Genomic DNA, 18,107 nt, shown 5'->3' with positions numbered 1-18,107 from the left:
GGGTGCTGGTACCCTGCAGAATCCTGCACTGAATTCAAGTTACACAGAGCATAGCTACACAACACAACCCAACAGCTGCACATCTCTTAGTCAAAAAGGGATCTGACATAATATTTAAAGTCCATAAACTAGCATATTGCATCAATTTGATCCCGGCTTTTAAGACATTTCAATTTCAACACTTAATGGTGGCATTTTCCTATAAAAATAAAAAGATTCATGGAAATACTACATTGGTCTTACGATAAAGCAAGAAAAATGCCCAGAATACTGAGTTCAGAGTCAAAGTCACAACCTTGTGTTCCCATACCCACAATAAAAAATGCCAAACTCTTGGAATATGAGCTATAAATTAAGTGTGATGTGAAAATGTATTTGGAGCAACAACCACCAAAAATGGGTTTTCAAAACAAGGTTTTGATAATTCTCTTCCTGTGTGAGCATTGCTTAAAGTTACAATTAATCCTGAGAAAACACACTGCTAATATTTTTTATATTAGTATATCCTTGAGTTAATTTAGATTTCACATTATCTTCCTTATACAGAACATTACTCTAGTTGATAATTCCCTAACTAATTAAAAACAACCCATGAAAATTGAGACTTTAAATCCACCACTGATACCAAAAGTCCTTACACACTGACATCTGCAAAGAGTTTCACAGAGAAAGAACCAGCCAGGGTTAAGAACTAGGGGAAAAAAGGCTTATCTTAGTAATTCTTTTTGTTATACTGTGAGCAGTAAAGACAGGTGGAGGAAAAACTGAGACTTGTAACACCTTAAACCAGTAAAAACTCTAAATAGCAAAGAAAGGGAAATACCACTATGTTATAAAAGCCAGGAACAAAGCTCTGAGCTACAGCATGTCCCACCTGGCTCTGTCCAGTGACAAATGGCTATTTTGGGGTTGTTCAAATCATGACATGCTTCCTCAACACCTTCTGCAGGGAGAGCCTTCCAGAAGGGGCTCCTCTAGGAGCTCAGCACTCTGCCACAGCATCTCCATACTGTTACCTTGAAAAAAATTCAATAAACCAACTCTGTGTCCCTTACTAGTGAGTTAATTTACCCTAAAAAGTTCAGAAACTTGTCCATGATTTCTCCCAGGGCAGCAAAGGATACTTGAGAATCGTCTGAAGAACACAACGCGATGGCTAATTAGGAATATTTTCAAATACTGACTTTCTAAAGATCAGCTGAAAATATTTCAAGGCAATGAGAATCACAACAGACATCTGAGGTACCACCTCAAGACATAAACCTGCAAAACCCACCCAAACACAAGGCAACAACCTGGAGGCACTCAGCACCACCCCTGTGGCCAGGATAAAAAAAAAAAAAAAAACACTTACAACCTTTCTGTATTTACTTTCCTATTTATTTTACTTCTCACATGTTGAAAAAGCAAAGTAATCTGCTGAGGCATCTCAACTGCTGATGCATGTTTTTTCATACACCAGGCATGAGTCTCCACCATAAACTATAAATGCAGTTCAACAGCACAACTGCAGAACTGGGATTTCCTCTGAAAGCATTTTCCATCTAAACATGAAGAAACAATTTGACATATGTGATGTACTTACTTCAGTTTATCAGTCTGAATCAAAGAAATAACAGCCCAAATCCAACCCACACTCCCTATAGCCCTTTTGAATTGCTCATTTAAAACTCTAAAGTAAATTAAGAAAGACTAGCAACTGAGCAGCACAAAGAAAAAAAATTATTGAAAAAAAGGACATGTATGTTGCAACTGGAAAAAGAAGTACAGTTTATACACAATACAAGTTGTCAAATGCTTCTCTTTCCCTTGATATTAAACAAACTCTTTTGGAACTTACAAACAGGTACACAGGACACTGAAACAAAGTTCACTGACACTTCAAAAGCTATGAAAATTCAACAGCTATTAAGCAACAGGAATCCATGGATAAAATAAAAAAGAGAATGCTACTCCATCAAGTATTATCCAAGCTTTTACTGCAGCAAACAAACAAAAGTATGTTCATCATTTATTCTAAAACACACAATTATCCAAAAAATGTTAAGGAAGAAACACAGTAAAGTATTTTCCAAACATTCTCTCAGCAAAAATAATTTCACATATTTGCATAGTATCAGCAAGAAACTCTTCACTTCTAACTTTAAATTTTGCAATCTCCTATGCTTGAAAAATCATATTCACTAGTGTACTGGTACATTTGGCATCCTAAAGCCTCAATAATAAATTTTTATACTGAAACAACATTATTTCAAAACTAAAGGTTTTAATGCCGCTCCTCTTTTCACAGGATCATCCCATGGATAAGAGCAGTCACCTTAGAAGAGAAGGTGACTGAAGCCAAAGGAATCATTAACATGAGCAAAATTACCATAAATGTCTTCAGGGGAGCTTCGGCTTTAATCTCGTTGTTGATGTTTTCACTATAGCTAGTGTTTAAATATTTACATTACTCATTTAGCTGCTTTAAACATTAGTCAAACTGTAACAGTCCAAAAGTGCAACCTCCAGACTAAGCAGCAGCTTTTAAAAAGCAACAGAATTTAAGAAGCCAGTAGTAATTTCTCTGTTTGGTATTAGTAGCTTTTAGACGACAGCTAAAATAGAAAAGTAAGTTATTTTTTACTACAGACAAATTGTGGACAAGAATTTAGGCTACAGGAGCAGCAGAGACAGGACAAGGCACCCATCCCACCACACTGACACTTCTGACACTGGAAGATGCCCCACTTTGGAGCAGATGTTGCTGCACCAACTTGATAAAACTGCTGGAAGCTCTTCTCAGTGCTACAGTGATCAACCAGGGTTTTCAGCTCAAAAAAAAAAAAAACACCTGTAAAACTCCCTTTCATTAAAAAAAAAAAAAATAGCTGTAAAACTTCCTTCAAGCTTGTTCTACATATGTGCAGCACCTACTAGAGGAATGCAAATCTTTCTTCCTTTGAACAGCAGCAATATTTTCCAGCCTTCACAACAAGGCAGATTTAATTGTTTTCAGTCCTAGGGCAAAGATTAGATTCATGTGAACACTTTGTACTTAGCATTAGTCTTCAGAAAAATGCCTTAGAAATCAATGTTTAATAAAAGATGCCAAATAATTATCACTCAGTTTAACAGTGCTCAAACCCATGAGATTATGTTGTGCATTGAGGATGTGTATTTTCCCTGGCTGGTACCTGGGAAGTCACTCTCCACAGTCTTTATTTGAAGTTTATTGCTGCAGGAGTGCCAGAAGAAGGCACTTTATTCCCAGACCTCTGCTTTTAAAACAGGTTGGGATGGCTGTGCCACTGCCTCCAGCCTCCTGGTGTGACAGAGACTGCTGACAAAGCTGGGAGACAGACTGGGAATCAGCAATGCTGGGATGAAGTGTGCGTGCTCAGCCATGCCTAAAGTGATACTCCCTTCACTGGGAGCTCCCAGACCATGCCTACAGCCCCAAGAAACAATGTCACTTATTCCTGGACTTAAAACAGGACACCAAGAGAGGCCAAGTGTCACCTCTCAGCACCTGACAGAATACCAGTGACATGACAGAGATTTAAACCATCCCCCCTACTGAAAAGATCCAAGAGGCAAAGATATAGCCACACACAAATCACTGCAGGAAACAAGATCTTATGCAGCCCAGACAACAAATTTCTTCAGTTTTGTTCACCAGAGGCAACTTGACTGCAGTATTGCCCTGAGACGAAGATAAAACAGTAGAAGAGAGTGCTGCAAATTGAGTAGAAAGAGTTCACCAAGGTAAAATGTACAAGCTGGAAACAAGGCTTAACACAGCCACTGATTGTGCGCATTTCATACAGTGTCAGAACAGTTTGGGTTGCAAGGGACCTTAAGACAATCTTGTTCCAGCCCCTGCCACCAGTGGGGATGTCTTCCAGGGCAGGGACACCTTCCACTATCCCAGGCTGCTCCAAGCCCTGTCCAACCAGCCTTGGACACTCCCAAGAATGGGGCAGCCACAGCTTCTCTGGGCAACTTGTGTCAGGGCCTCAGCACCCTCACAGGGAAGAATTTCTTCCCAATATCCCATCTAAAGCTGCCCTTTGTCAATGGGAAGCCATTCCCCTTCTCCTTCACTCCAGGCCCTTGCCTCAAGTCCCTCTCCAGCTCTCCTGGAGCCCCTTTATGCACTGGAAGGGCCTCTAAGGTCCCCCCAGAGCCTTCTCTCCTCCAGGTGAACACCCCAGCTCTCCCAGCCTGGCTCCAGAGCAGAGGGCCTCCAACCTTGGAGCACCTTCAGGGCCTCCTCTGGACCCACTCTAACTGGCCCATGTCTTCCTTGCGCTGAGGAGCCCAAACCAGGACACAGCACGAGGACAAAGGGGGAATTGTGGATTTATCCTTTGACTCCCATTTTCCAGCAGCCTGCAGCTCAGCAAAAGCTTCCCCATGGGAGATACAGCACAAACTGCATCTGCTGTGCACAAAATGCCAGAAAGCACAAACTACACCAGGGGAAAAAATAATGGATTGTACAAGTGCACCCACCAACACCCTTTTTAACAGGTTTCATATTATTTTTAAAATAAACGTTATGCAAGTAATGTGGAAGAGCTTTAGAGCTCTTTATTCCTTTAGCTTTAACTTGCACCTTACAGGAACTCCATGTACAGGGAATTTAAAAACTGTGAAAAAAACCTGAATCACGCTGTTTTCCCAACAAAGGACTGGGTTAGCTGGAAAACATATTTCCAGGTCAGTTGTTTTCTTGCTGCTTCTCTATGGACATTCATTTTGTGCTCTGGGCAGAGCTGGAGGCTGCAGAGGAGAGATGCAGGGATGGGATCAGACCACAGCAAGGACTCTGGGCACGTGGTGCTCTCACCCCACCACAATGGACCAGGAAAAGACACCAATGTCCCAGTGCAGCAGGAGGCCAAAATAACAGTGGCTGCATCTTGCACTGAGCTTTCTTCTCCAGAGAGGCAAACTCTGAGGCTGTCCCAGAGAACAGCATGGCAGCAGCAAGCTGAACTAGAAGCACCCCATGCTTGTGACTCAAGTCTCACTGACAGTCTGCATCTCCGTAGTGGTGACCTCCAGGATTTTGACATTTGTCTCATCCCTAAAAGGTTTTAGGAAGAACAAGCTGCTGGACTTGTAAGAACATGAAGGTGTTACATTTCACTTTTACAGTCACATTTCTGCTTTTCTCCTGCAAAAATATGAGCAGATTTGAAGGACTCCAAGCTAACTTTTGATGCACCTTGACTTCCCGCCAGTCTTCTGAGATCCTGGAAGCTTTCCTCAGGATCTGGCCTGCAACTGGCTGTCAGGGATCTCTCTAACAAAAGACTGACTCCAACTGCCCCTTCCTGAGCAGTTCCTTGAGTTATTCAACAGCAAGTTATTTTATGTTAAAGAAAGAAAAAATAAAAAAAAAAAAACACCCCAAAACAAAACAAAAAAACCCCAGCACCAAGTACACTTGTGGTGTAAAATCTGAGTGCCATCACTGCTCGGGTGTGTGGGCAGAGTGTTTGCCATCACAGAATATTAGACATTTTTCAGCCACATTGTGCAGAAATGGGACTTACCACCTTCGTATTCATGAAACTGTAATACACCCCTGAGTTTGACAAGACAAGCAAGGAAAACACCCAGAAGATTTTGGATAGGGCAGGAGCAAAGTGAGAGAGAGGGAAGATGCTGGCATGACCAGGGTGCTCAGGACCTGTGGTCTATGGTACTCACACGTGGAATCACAGAAGCTGGAAAATACCTCTAAGATCATTGAGCCCAGCTCTTAAGACAGAACCCCCACATTCACAACTGAATCACATTCCCAGCTGCCACATCCACACCTTTTGAACACTTCCAGGGATGGTGACTGCAGCCTGTGCCAGTGCCTGGCCACCCTTCCAGTGAAGAAATTTTTCCTACTAGTCAATCTAAAGCTGCTCTGGCACAACTTGAGGCCATTTCCTCTGGCCCTGTCACCTGCTGTCTGAGAGAAGAGATCTATCCCTACCTGGCTACAACCTGCTATGAAGGAGTTGCAGGAACAAATAAGATTCCCCTTGAACAAAAATCACATCAGGGGGCAACTGGATCAAAACTTGGAGTGTATCAAGACTCAAGACTACATCAGACATCAGTTTTGATGTGTCCCCCCAAGGGCTGAGATGCTGGGAGGTAACTCACACATTAATTTTCATTAGCCTTTTTGAGTTCAGATAAAAATTGATAAATAACAAATGATGTTAGGTTACCTGAAAAGCTGAGTATTAAAGTTGTTGCTGATAGCCAAAGGAAACAAATGGGAGCTGAAATACTTACACCTATTTTATCTACTAAGTTATTTATACAAAATAGCCCCAAAGCAAGACAAACCTGAAAATACTTAGAGAGGAAGAATTCATGAATAAGTGATGAAAGTTGCAGATCATAGACTCCCAGACTGGTTTGGGTTGGAAAGGACCTTAAAGCTCATCTCATTCCAAATCCTGCCATGGGCAGGAACACCTTCCAGTATCCCAGGCTGCTCCAAGCCCTGTCCAACCTGGCCTTGAACACATCCAGGGATGGAGCAGCCAGAGCTTCTCTGGGAATCCTGTGCAAACGTGACCCTGCCCAACTTTGCTACCCCCTGCAAACCAGCATCACATCACAGCAGAAGGCAAACAGAAGGACTACAGGGTGACACATGGCACAGGGAGCTTGAGAGAAGCACCCTAAAGAGCTGCTCAGTCAAGAAGAACAAATCAGAGTCTGACTGTACAAATACAGGAGAAAAGGGAAACAATTATCAGTGCTGGAAGGCAGCACAGCACAGAATCAAAGGCCAGAACAGTCGATGCTTTTCAGGCAGAATTGATACATGCTGCAAATGCTGGCAGAGCAAGGACACTGGATTAGCCCCAAGCACCTCTATCCCCCTACAGCCCTCAGCAAGCACAGCTGGGTGGCCCCAGGAGAAGGGCAGAGCTGCCAGCCTCCCACGTGTGCCACCACCAAGCAGCCGGGAAGGAAAGGAGGACTCCAGGAGAAAGGATGACAAATCCAAGCGACACCAGCCCTCACCTGCGACGTGGGTGAAGGACTGAAGAAATCACTTGCCTGGGATTGTGCTGGACACCAGAGCTGTGTTTTCCCTGCTCAGCTGTATTTCCACTCCAGGCAAAGGTGGAGCCGCCCAGGATGCCTGCTGCCATCCCTCCATCCCACGGGGCACACACACACCTGGAGCAGCACCACCACACCCTTCCTCTGTCTCTGCTGCTGCCAACACCTACAGCAGCACAGCCATAAGGTCCAAGGATGACACCACCAGAGAAACCCCCAAGATTTTACATCAGCAGCAGATTTCCAAGGAGACCAGCACTGCTTCTGCACAGCCTGTGATGCACCTGCCCCAGGTAAGAGGATGGAAAATCCCCATTCCCCTGGCACACAAACCCAGGGGAGCAAATAATTCAAGACATAACATTTCCTTCAGGTTCAGGACAACAAAACCACAAAGAGCCATTTAAGGCCATCAAGAATACTTAAGAGAGCTCAGCTACAGAAGCAAAGAGTCCATCAGTTCACATGCCAAAAGAACTCCATGTTGAGTGGAATTTGGTGACCTTTTACTATGGTTATTTTTAGACTGAAGGTTTTATTCTGGACAAAGTACTGAAGATAAAGTATTATACATATGCATGCATCTTTAATATATGCACATACTGCATGCATTTTCTGTGAAGTAAAGAAGCAGCTACTGATTCAGAAATGCAGGCAGTTGGCTGTTCTCTCAGGGATAACCTATGCACTGTGAACATGCACTTTACAAGAAACCAAGTCTTAGCTCCAGGAGGTGAAATCCAGCAATAAGAACATCAGCAGCCTCCTAAGATAGATCCAAAAGTCGTTTATTCAAAACCACCCCACTGCACACATATTAAAGTAGTATTCACTAGCAGTGCTGCCAGGACAATTGCTGGAGCAAGAGGTGTTTGGATGCATTTTAAGTACCACTCAATGTAAAAATACCCATTAATACAATTTTTGTATTATTTTGTGTTTTTACAATTTACGTCCAATTTGGACTACAGAAATTATACCAAACCTAGGCAAAAAAACACCAGAAGACAGCAAGGAAGGTCTGTGACCCAGGAAGATGCAAAAATACTCAAGCCAAAGCCATAAATAATGCTGAGGAGTTCTGCTGTACTGAAAGCTACCAGCAGAAAAATTCCTTTCCCTACTTTCTACCACAGCATTCTAAAAGCTATGACCTTGAAAATATTGGCTATTTCTCTTCAGCTTTAAAAGCAGCCTGCTTCAGCTAAGCTGTCCTGCAGATCAGGTGATGCTCTGGCAAGAAAGCAACAGTCAATAGCCATATTCCTCAACAGAGCTTTTATTACAATAATCAAATGTACTTCTAGTTCCTTCCACACTCACTGAAAGCCATCAAGAGCAGTTACTTAGAAAATGCTCTCACAGCCATTGGGGAGCCTCGCTTAAGTCTGGAAAGCAAACTTTAAAAGAAAGCAAATCTATAGAACAAAGGATTGAAGAAAGAAAATATTGAAAGGAGAACAAGCCACAGCTCTTCTTGGGGTCGCCCTGGACTCAATAATCCTTGAGGGTCCCTTCCAACACGGGCTATTCTGTGAACCCTGAACTTGAAAAAGGCTGAAAGCCAGCAAGGGCATCACAGATGCTGAGAGAAGCTGGGGGTGTTCACAGCCAGGCTGGGCAAGGGGCCCCAACAGAGTCATGGCCACCTTCAGCTGAGCTGCTGACTGAAACCTGACTGAGCTACTGAGAAAAAGCATACAAGGAGGCCAAGGGAGATGGAAAATAATCAGCGGGGTCGGGAACACTACCCAGTAGCACTGGGTATTACCTGGGCTGCAAAAAAAAAGCCCAGCTAGCCATCGTGATCTGAAACAGAGGGATGAGAGAAGCAACAGGACAGAGTTCTAGAACACTAGCTATATTTGCTGAAGTTGTTTGTCTAGATCCATCCTATCTAATAACATGTACAAAACCTGTGGGATCCAGTTTGCATGGTGTGTTACGCAGCGGGATGTGGCAGGAGCAGGAGGGCAGGACGAGCCCGTCCGTCCGTCCGTCCCTCCCCGCAGCCCGGCGGCCCCGGCCCCGCTCGGCACCACGGAGAGCTCCCTCCCTCCCTCCTCCCGAACATGGAGCACCAAAGCTTCCCCACCAAACCAGCGCTCTCCCTTCCGAGCAGGGAAAAAAAAAACAACAAAACCATCTCACAGGCTCTATCCGAGGAATCTGCACGCAGAAGAAGTTCTCTTGACAGCACACAAGTTATGTGCATGAGGAATGATGCTGCTGTCCAAATATATGAATAAATTACCATCTTGGCAATAAACACAAGCCAAAGCTCAAAAGAAGCATTTCATTTCCAGGCAAGTTCATTCATAGATCTTACTAATAGTGAACCTGATTCCTTCAGGAACTCAGGAGCAGCAGAAGGAAAATCATGTAAGAAGATTAGGTTAATACTATATTTAAACATATGTAAGGACAGTGAATGAAATTGTGATTATTCACTCATTTAATTCAAGAAAAACAACCACTTACTAAGAATAGCTTTCAGGGGATAAAAGAAGATAAACTAGGCTGCACCAGGGAAAAAAAAACAGAGCTACAGTAGTACTCACTATCCCTCGTTATCCATATTTGTCAGCACTGAGGTCTGGGGAAATTAACTTGCATACAAAAGCATCAAACAGAGACAAACTACCCAAAGTTTCCAGACTAATGCACCCTTTCCCCCACTTGGGAAGCTTGCCCAACTCATTATCATCCTCAGGGAAAACAGCAGAGTCGCAAAAATCTGTTATGTTAAATGCAAGAGTTTCAAAGACACGAGAAAAAGCAGATTTTGCTGATTTGATGGAAGGACCTGACAGTCCTCGTGAAAGAGAGGGGGGAGCTCCCACCAATTCCAGCATGGATGGTAGATTACGGAGTGAAGACAGGATTTTCTCCACTTTCACAAAAGATCTTCCAGGAGACTTCACCCCTTTGGCAGTACTTTGCCAAAAGCACAGGCACACACTCCCGAGCAGCCCTTGCTGCTTTGGCTCACATCAGCTGTGCTTTTCTGTCTCATGTTCTTGAGAGCTGCTAATGCAGTGAAGGGCCCCGATTTAGCTTCTTATTAACCAAACTCTGAGCAGCCATTAGCAACAGAAGCACAACCCAGTCGCAACCTTAAAGCAGTGGACATTCCCCTCAGAGCTCATCTCTGCACTCACCCTCCTCCAAAGGGAGCCTGGGCAAGCTGTCCCCCCTCAAGCATGGAGGCAAAGACAGGCAGGATTGTCACAGAACCATGGAATTATCAAGTCTGGAAAAGCCTCAGACCACTGAGTCTAACCAGGTCCACCACTAAGCTATGTGCCACATTTACATGTTTTTGTACACTCAGAAGCATGCTCCCAGCTCCAATTAAAACACTGGCATACACGCCCAAGCCACAACTGCCAGGATCACTGGTTTGAGTTAAGCATTAATTTCCAGCTCCTCTTTGTTATCAAAACAGAGTATCACATGACATCAAACTGCAGAACACCACTTGGCACTGGTGAGCGGCGGGAGACAAAAAGCATCTGTAAAAATATCACTACAAGAAGGTCTGTATAATACACAGTAAATCCCAGGAAAGCCTATCTGCTGCCAGCACTGCAAGGATGGTTTTGCTGGCTGTACAAGTGCTTCTAAACCAAGAGAGGGGCCGCAGCCCCAGAGAAGACATCAAAGCCACCATGGCTGAGGAAATACAAGCATCGTGCCACAGAGCTGCTCTGAAAAGCTTACAGGTAAAATAAACAGGAATATGCTCTAGTCCAGCTGGAAAAGATGACTCTGGTTTAACAAATAATAATGATTCTGCAGTTGCCTGTGGCTCCACACCTGTGAACAACACCCAGACTTTGTGCAAACTCCACAGGCAACAGGTCCAAGGGGGTGCAAACCTGCACAGAGTCAGCATCCCAAAGGTGCTGCTCAATCAGCTCACCAGTTTTAGCTACCAAAACTACCAAAATTTAAAGGAGAAGGCCACTATTTGTGTTCCAGATTCAGAAGCTATGGCAAAGGAGTTCTCTCCCTACTTAATACACCTTGGTAATTTCCATACTGTGGGAAACACCCATACTATAAAGCGCCTTCCAGGCGTAAACTTGACCAAAGGCTATCATGGTTATAAAAGTGAGTAAGCACGCAACAAAAGAAGTTATCTCCTCCTCCTTTGATCTCCCAGAACGATCTGCTCGTGCATATCAAGAGCAAGCTTTGAAACCTGGGCAGTGGAGGAGGGCTATAAGCCTGGTTCCCTCACAGAGCCAGCTTTACTACAAGTTCCTCCCAAACAAAGCAGTTCAGCCATCGGCTTAGATTAATTCTTCTCATTTTTCAGATATTTAAAAATACCAGCACTGATCCTTTAGCTGTGAAAAACATGGCAACTCTAAGGCCAAAAGCAGCATTCAAATGTGTTATCTTAGTCCAGTTTTGATCAGAATGTTTTAATTAGAGATCCTACTGTGTTCTTACTGGGAGCCATCTAAAGAGTTTTAGAGTTGTTTTATTTATTAAGTACTCGGTATCTGAGCTCAGTGTTTGAGGTGAAAAAGCACAATCTGACACAGAAGGGCCTCTGTAAATAAGCTTTTATAAAATTTGCATCTAAAGAAAGTCAAAGGTATTTTTCCCCTCTAATAGGTTTCCAGTAGATGATGTACAAACACTAGAGCATAACTAAGCAAGGAAAAAGAGAGTGAAACCTTAAACTTAAAGGCTCCTTTGCAAATAAAGTTGAAGAGCTGAGTTAATCAACCTAAATCAAAATTAACCTCATTTTAGACACACTGAACACTTTCAGGAGAAGCCTTCAGAATGGCAGGGACAAGTATTAACTACCTTTGCAAACCTCAAAACCTACACAGACCAAATGAAAAAAAAAATCCTCCTGGTTGAGGCTGCCTCACAATTCCTATGTAAAAACTTCATATTCACATTACATGTGACAAATGAAAGGAACTGGTGTTTAGCATACATGCTTGTTCTCTTTTTGATCAAATTTTAAATAGTTCATCTCTTTTCAGAGGTGATATGACAAAACTAAGAGCAGAAAGGAGGAGCCACTGGTAAATTGAGTTTGGAACAAAGACAAATTGACATTGGTATAGTACTCACATATAATTGTACCCAAGGCCCACCATAAAATTATTTATGTAACTTAAAAGTACCATAATAACAAAAGCACCAGGAAGCAAAGTAATCAGAAAGTACCTTCTGCCATGTAGTAGCAAACTCAACCCCAAATGAGGAATATTTCTACTTGAAATTCAAATTAAGGTATAGTCCTCACATGTTTTCTCCAAATGAGGATACTCAGAATACTCTTCACCTTACCTAGGTCCAAGAATGCCATTCTGTTAAAATCTCTGTAAAATTAACTAAACCCAAAAATTCCTCTGCAATCTGCTGAGCAGCCCTTCCTTTTGCATCTCTGCCAAAAGCACTCTGCATGGAAAAATCCTGACCCCGGTGCTTTGCTACACCTATAAAAGGACTTTATTCCAAACAAAGTGCAAGAGCCTTTACAGGGAAATTCAAAATCTTTGCTGTCTCCCTCATGCTTCAACCCCCAGGGGCAGGGTGAGGGACTGTACCTAAATCTTTTGTTTGGTTCCATCACCTATGATGGTGCAAGATTGCTCCTTAGATCACTCATCTCTGCTTTTACAAAGGAAAACAAGGGATACTTAGGGAAATAAGGACCTACCTTTTACTGGAACTACTTCTGAAACTTGATTTCCTGTTTGTCTCAGAGCTACCACAGAGCTCCTCTGATGTCCAATAATATCTGCACTCCAGCAACAGCTTTTCTTCCAGCAGAGCACTCATCTGAGATTTCCCTCCTCACAGATTCTTGTGCTCCCACAACTCAGTACTTACCTGGGACAAATCCACTCTCTTGCCAAACCTGATGGATTTTAAAGTTGTTAACCAATTTCATTCAAGGGCACTAACCACGCCAGGCAATGGGAAATTGAGCTTTGAAGCACAGGAAGATAGCCAGAGCTCCCAATAAAGACATTTTTCATGAAGCAATCCTGAGTTAGAAGTACAGAATAGCTCTCAACCACAAAGAGACCTAACCCTGGAGCATCAGGGAAGACATTTTTCCAAAAGAAAAACAAAGCATCCTTCCTCTTCAAGCACATAAAGCTTAAAAAAACAATTTAAAAAATAAGTTAAAGTGTAAAGAAGGAACACAAGCCACAAAGATGGAATTATAATACTGCACACAGGAGAAGCTCCCTGGCACGTCCACAGATGCTCAGCATCGCACAGATGAAAAGCTCAGTAACAACCAACTTCCACCAGCACACAGAGCTCAGGAAAGCAGTGCAGCACTCCCAAAGCCCTGTGAGCAGGTGATACTCACAGAGGAAGCTCTGGAATGGGGTTACAGGCACAGGCTGGCAGCAGGCTGGCTGTGCATTCGGGGGACAGCAGTGAGTCACGGCCCTGGGCAGGCAGCACTGACTCAGCCCGTGCTCCTGCTGGGAGCAGCAGCTCAAGGTAACCCCGGCAGCTTTTGTGGAGGAGATGGATTCCCTTGCCTTGGGGACAGACACACAGCACAGCTGACCCACAGGCAGGGAACAGGAAAGGATCCTGAATCCCTCTGCAACCAGACATTCCTAAGAGGATGACTGTACCGAGCATCCTCTGAGCTCACACAGTAATAGCAGTTACATTATTTTCTTTGGGGTTTTTTTTACCTTTATTATTGCTTAAATGGACTCATGTGCTGCTGCTTTGGTCAGCTACAGGCCCAAATACTCATATCTGGCTCCTGCTAGCTCCCACAGCCTGCTGATGACCTCTTTAAGGACTTAAATTGCAAAAACAACTATTTCTCATACCTTCCATACAAAAAACATTCACTAAAAGGATTTTAAAAATGTTAAACAGCAAGAAAGAGAAAAAAACCCAGCCACGCTGTCTCCAAACAGGAAAGAAACTTTTGCTTTAGAATGCCATTTCACTTGCTTACATAATCATTTCATCAAGGTTTTTTTTTTGGGGCTTTTTTTTTCCTTTGGTCAGGCAGCATTTCTACTATAAAGGTATTTCCTTTCAAACCAAGATACATAAACAACAGCATCCACTGATAAACACAACCCAAACATACAGTTTCAATGTTCAGTACTTCAACATAAGCTGAAATCCACACTGCAGCAGCTGGATGGCTTGAGTTTCAAATGTGACAAGCACCTACCAGCTCCAGAAGCTGCAGGAACAGCAAGAGCTCTGGTTTGTCTTCATCAGAGCAGATATCTCAGGCATCCAAGCAAAGACCCTCAGGCTCCTGATGTCAAATGCAAGAGCCTAACAAGGCACTCAGTGCAAGCACCTGGGGACAACCCACCTGAAACCACTCTGGCACCAACACCCAGCCCAGCCCTGGCAGCCAGGGGAAACATTCCCCACCTGAAACACAGCCAGCTCTGCCATCCCCAAAACCTCCTCAGGGCACAGGTGACACTGGCAACACGGACTGCTGACAGGGCATGGCACACTCAGGGCCTGTCCAGGGCTCTCCCACAGCAGTGTTGGCCAGAATCTCTGACTGGGTGACTGGGAACAACTACAGGCAGCAGTCTGGGGTTTGCCAAGTGTAGGCATCAGTTTGCTAGGGAATGGCAGAGCCTCACCTGGTCCCAGCCCCAAACTGTCTGAACTGGTAAGCCCAGCCACTTAGGCTTTACTCAAACCAAAACATGGGTGGCTTTTAAAAGAGAAAAAAAGTCCCATTTAGTTAAAAGTTCTCCAGAAGACCTTTGTGCTCATAGCCTGCCACTTTGTGCTCACAGAGGCCTGCATTTCCATTCCCAAAACACAGCCCACCAAAGGGCACTCAGCTTCTAACTGAGCAGATAAATCTGGATAACTGGGGGCAGCATCAAAGCGGGTTGGGGTCCGTGAGCAGTGTGATCAAAGCTATGAGACACTCCTGTTTCCAACACTGAGCACAGTGCTACCTTCTCAGAAAACACAGAGCAAGCACTCCTCCTGCTGAAAAAGTTGGCTATTTTTTCTCTCTCGAGCTGAGGAGCCAGTGCTCCTCAACGTCAGCAACGCAGCGTGCTGGCTGCTGAAAACAAACCCCAAAAAGCACACGCACGTGAGAGCCTGGGCTCTGACAAAGCACCCAGCAAAATATGGGAACACTCCTCGTGCCACCCTCGCTCCTGACTCCTGCAAGCAAGAACGGTGTGCTCACACAGCTGCACCCTGGGACACCTGGAAGGCATCCCAAGCAGGAGCAGCACAACCGGGATCACACCCGAGCTGCTCTGTCCCTGTGTCACAGAAAACTGTGGAGTCAGAGCACGGATGAACGGGGCTCTGTGCTGAACTCATGATGGGCAGTGCCCCAGAGTGCCATCAGGGGTGATGCAGCCACCTGGCAGAGCCCGCTGCTTGCCACCTGAGCATGGATTGCATGGGAAAACCAGGACTGCTCAACCTTGGGAAGCTTTTCTGTGCAGCTGTGCCAGCCCTGAACGGCGAGGGTTACTGAGCCTTGCCTCTGGTCAGTGCACACAACTGCACGGAGTAAGGGCCAAGAAACATAGCTCACTGCAGAGGGGAAAAAAAAAGTTAGAAGATTTGGCAAAACCCCCAAAGGCATCTATCTTGGACATCCCAAAAGTAACAACAGTCATTCAAGATATGACTTGTTTACACTACGAGGCTCATTACACAGAGGCCTGCCTATTTTTAGAGGTAGATATTGCTACAACTGAGTGCTAGATAAACCCAAACAATTATTTTCAAGGGGTATTCCATCACTAATTATTCTAAACATCTTGTGCGTCCAGGAAGGTTGGCCTGCTGCCACTCTCCAGCATAAAACAGCTCCAAGAACAATGCTACAACTTCACTCTCAGGAGTGACAGTAACTCACAGAGCAAGCAGGGTGCCTGGGAGAACCCTACTGCTCCAGTAAGCTCACCACCACTTGGATAAAATAAAAAACAGCAAGAAATGAGACCCTGATAGTGTTTATGCCAAAAAATTACATGAAGTTGTTTTTTCCTTTATATATCACCAAAACAAGGAGATAAAAAATTAAAAATTATAAAGAAAACATTTAAGCCCAGGCCAAGCATGGCTGATGATGGCTCATCCATCAATTCTGTGCATTCACCAGCCTGAGTGCAGAGTCCTGAATGCTCTGTAGACCTCTCTGCCATGGCCAGTGCTTCCTCACCTGAGTCCTGAGAGGTGCAAGGTGAAGACGGGCAGAGAGCAGGAGCAGCCCAGGCCAGCGGTGCCCCTCGGGCACCAGACAGGCGCCCTCTGGAAGCCTTTTATCTCTGTTTTTTTAAGCAAACCAGACTTTGAAAAGCACAACCACACATCTCACGACTGCAGTTTTGGTCCGAACACAGCACAGAAACAACCGAATCCCAAAGGAGCAAGGAAACCCACCGGGGGCCAGGGCAACAGATGGAGAAGGGCTCTGCGGGGTTATCCAGCCGGGAAGCAAAGGCGCTGGGATGTGCAGCCGCGTTTCACGCCCGAGCTGCTCTCCAAGGACGCGCCGCCTCCCCACTGCAGAGGGCGGGCGGCGGTGCCGGGGGCGGCCGGACCGGAGGAGCCCGGCGAGGAGGGAACACCGGGAGAAGGGCAGGGCGGAGGAGCACGGCCAGAAGGGAACACCGGGAGAAGGGCAGGCACCCCCCGCGGCAGCGCCTGCCCCGCACCGGGGCTCTCCGCGGCCCCGGGTGGCCGTGACGGGCGGCCGGTGCCGCTGTGGAGCTGCCCCCGGTTCGGGCGGCCGAGGCCAAACTTCCCGTGGTGCCGCCACCCCCAAAATGGCCCCAACGCCGCCGCCGCCGCGGCCCCTGCCCGGGGGAGCCCGCCCGGGCGCCCGCCCCCGCCGGGAACGGCCGGGCCCCGCTCCGCGCCGCACTGCGCCCCCGCACCGGCACCTCCGCCGCGGCCCGGCCCCCGCCGTCCTCAACAGGTGCGGGGCGGCCGGGCCGGCAACCACCGGCACCTGCCACCGCGTCAGGACCTGGACAGGTCCCGCGGGGCGCTCCCGCCCCGCCGCCGCAGCCCGGGCTCACCTCTGTCCGCGCCGCTGCCGGGCCCCGCCGCCGCCGGCGCCGCTCCGCCATGCGCGGTCCCGGCCGAGCCCCGCGGCGGCCCCGCTGCGCCGCCGCCGCCGCCGCGGCTCCGTGCGCGCGCCGCCGCCGCCGACGTGCAGGCCGCGCCGGGCCCGCCAGCGGCGCGAGCCCCGCGCGCGCGGGGGCGGGGCCCCGCGGGCGGCTCCGTCGTTCCCATTGGCGGGGCCGAGCGGGGGCGGGGCCGAGGGCGCTCGCGCGCTCGCGCGCGGCGGAGATGGCAACGGGGAGGCGAGGGGCGGGGCCGGGCTCCGGGAGGAGCGGCGCTGATTGGGCGAGCGCGGGGGCGGGGCCGGCGCGGGGGCGGGGCCGCGTGGTGCACGGTTCGCGCCCCCCCCGCGGTCCCGCACCCACAGCCCGTCCGGCCGGGCCCCCCGCACCTCGCACCGAACACCCCGCACCCCGAGGGGTCCCGCACCAGCCTCCACTGCCGGGACACCCAGCACCGCCCACGGGCCACAAAGACCCAGCCTCTGCCATTCCAGCGTCATCCTGGATGCGGTGTCCGTGTCCGAGCGCATCCCAGCGCGCCGAGATGAGAAGGCCAAACAGTGTTTTCCAGAAGGGAGGGAGATCGCCACCCAAACACCGTCAGTAAAGTTCATCAGTGCTTCCACCGCGTGTATGGCTCTTGATGTGTCTTAGGGCATCGGCCTCCTGCGGAGCAGGGGCTCCGGAAAGGATTAAATAACTGCGCTAAACCTGGGCTGTTTGTGACAGCAGGCTTGTGGCCACCTAGGGAGCAGCTTTCTGACCTGCATTCTGCCCTTGACATACAGTCACAGAACGGATTGGGTTGCAAGGGACCTTAAAGCTCATCCCGTTCCACCCTCGGCCACGGGCATGGGCACCTAGCACTATTTGCACCAAGCCCTGTCCAAACTGGCTGGAACACTTCAGGAGTGAGGCAGCCAC

At 47.0% G+C, this 18,107-nt stretch overlaps 1 protein-coding gene across 2 annotated transcripts in view; it reads right to left on the bottom strand.

Moving 5' to 3' along the window:
• The window catches only part of ADARB1 (adenosine deaminase RNA specific B1), a 342,687-nt gene extending 325,485 nt beyond the window's left edge, over positions 1–17,202 (bottom strand). For both annotated transcript variants that reach the window (XR_009114635.1, XM_058027543.1), the window contains exon 1: positions 17,136–17,202. The gene's annotated coding sequence lies outside the window, so the exon portion shown is untranslated. The remainder of the gene's footprint in view (positions 1–17,135) is intronic.
• Between the last annotated feature and the right edge of the window lie 905 nt (positions 17,203–18,107).

Source organism: Melospiza georgiana, chromosome 7 (assembly GCF_028018845.1).
Source record: "Melospiza georgiana isolate bMelGeo1 chromosome 7, bMelGeo1.pri, whole genome shotgun sequence".
Lineage (NCBI taxonomy): Eukaryota > Metazoa > Chordata > Aves > Passeriformes > Passerellidae > Melospiza > Melospiza georgiana.
This window is presented reverse-complemented; position numbering and strand designations above follow the sequence as displayed.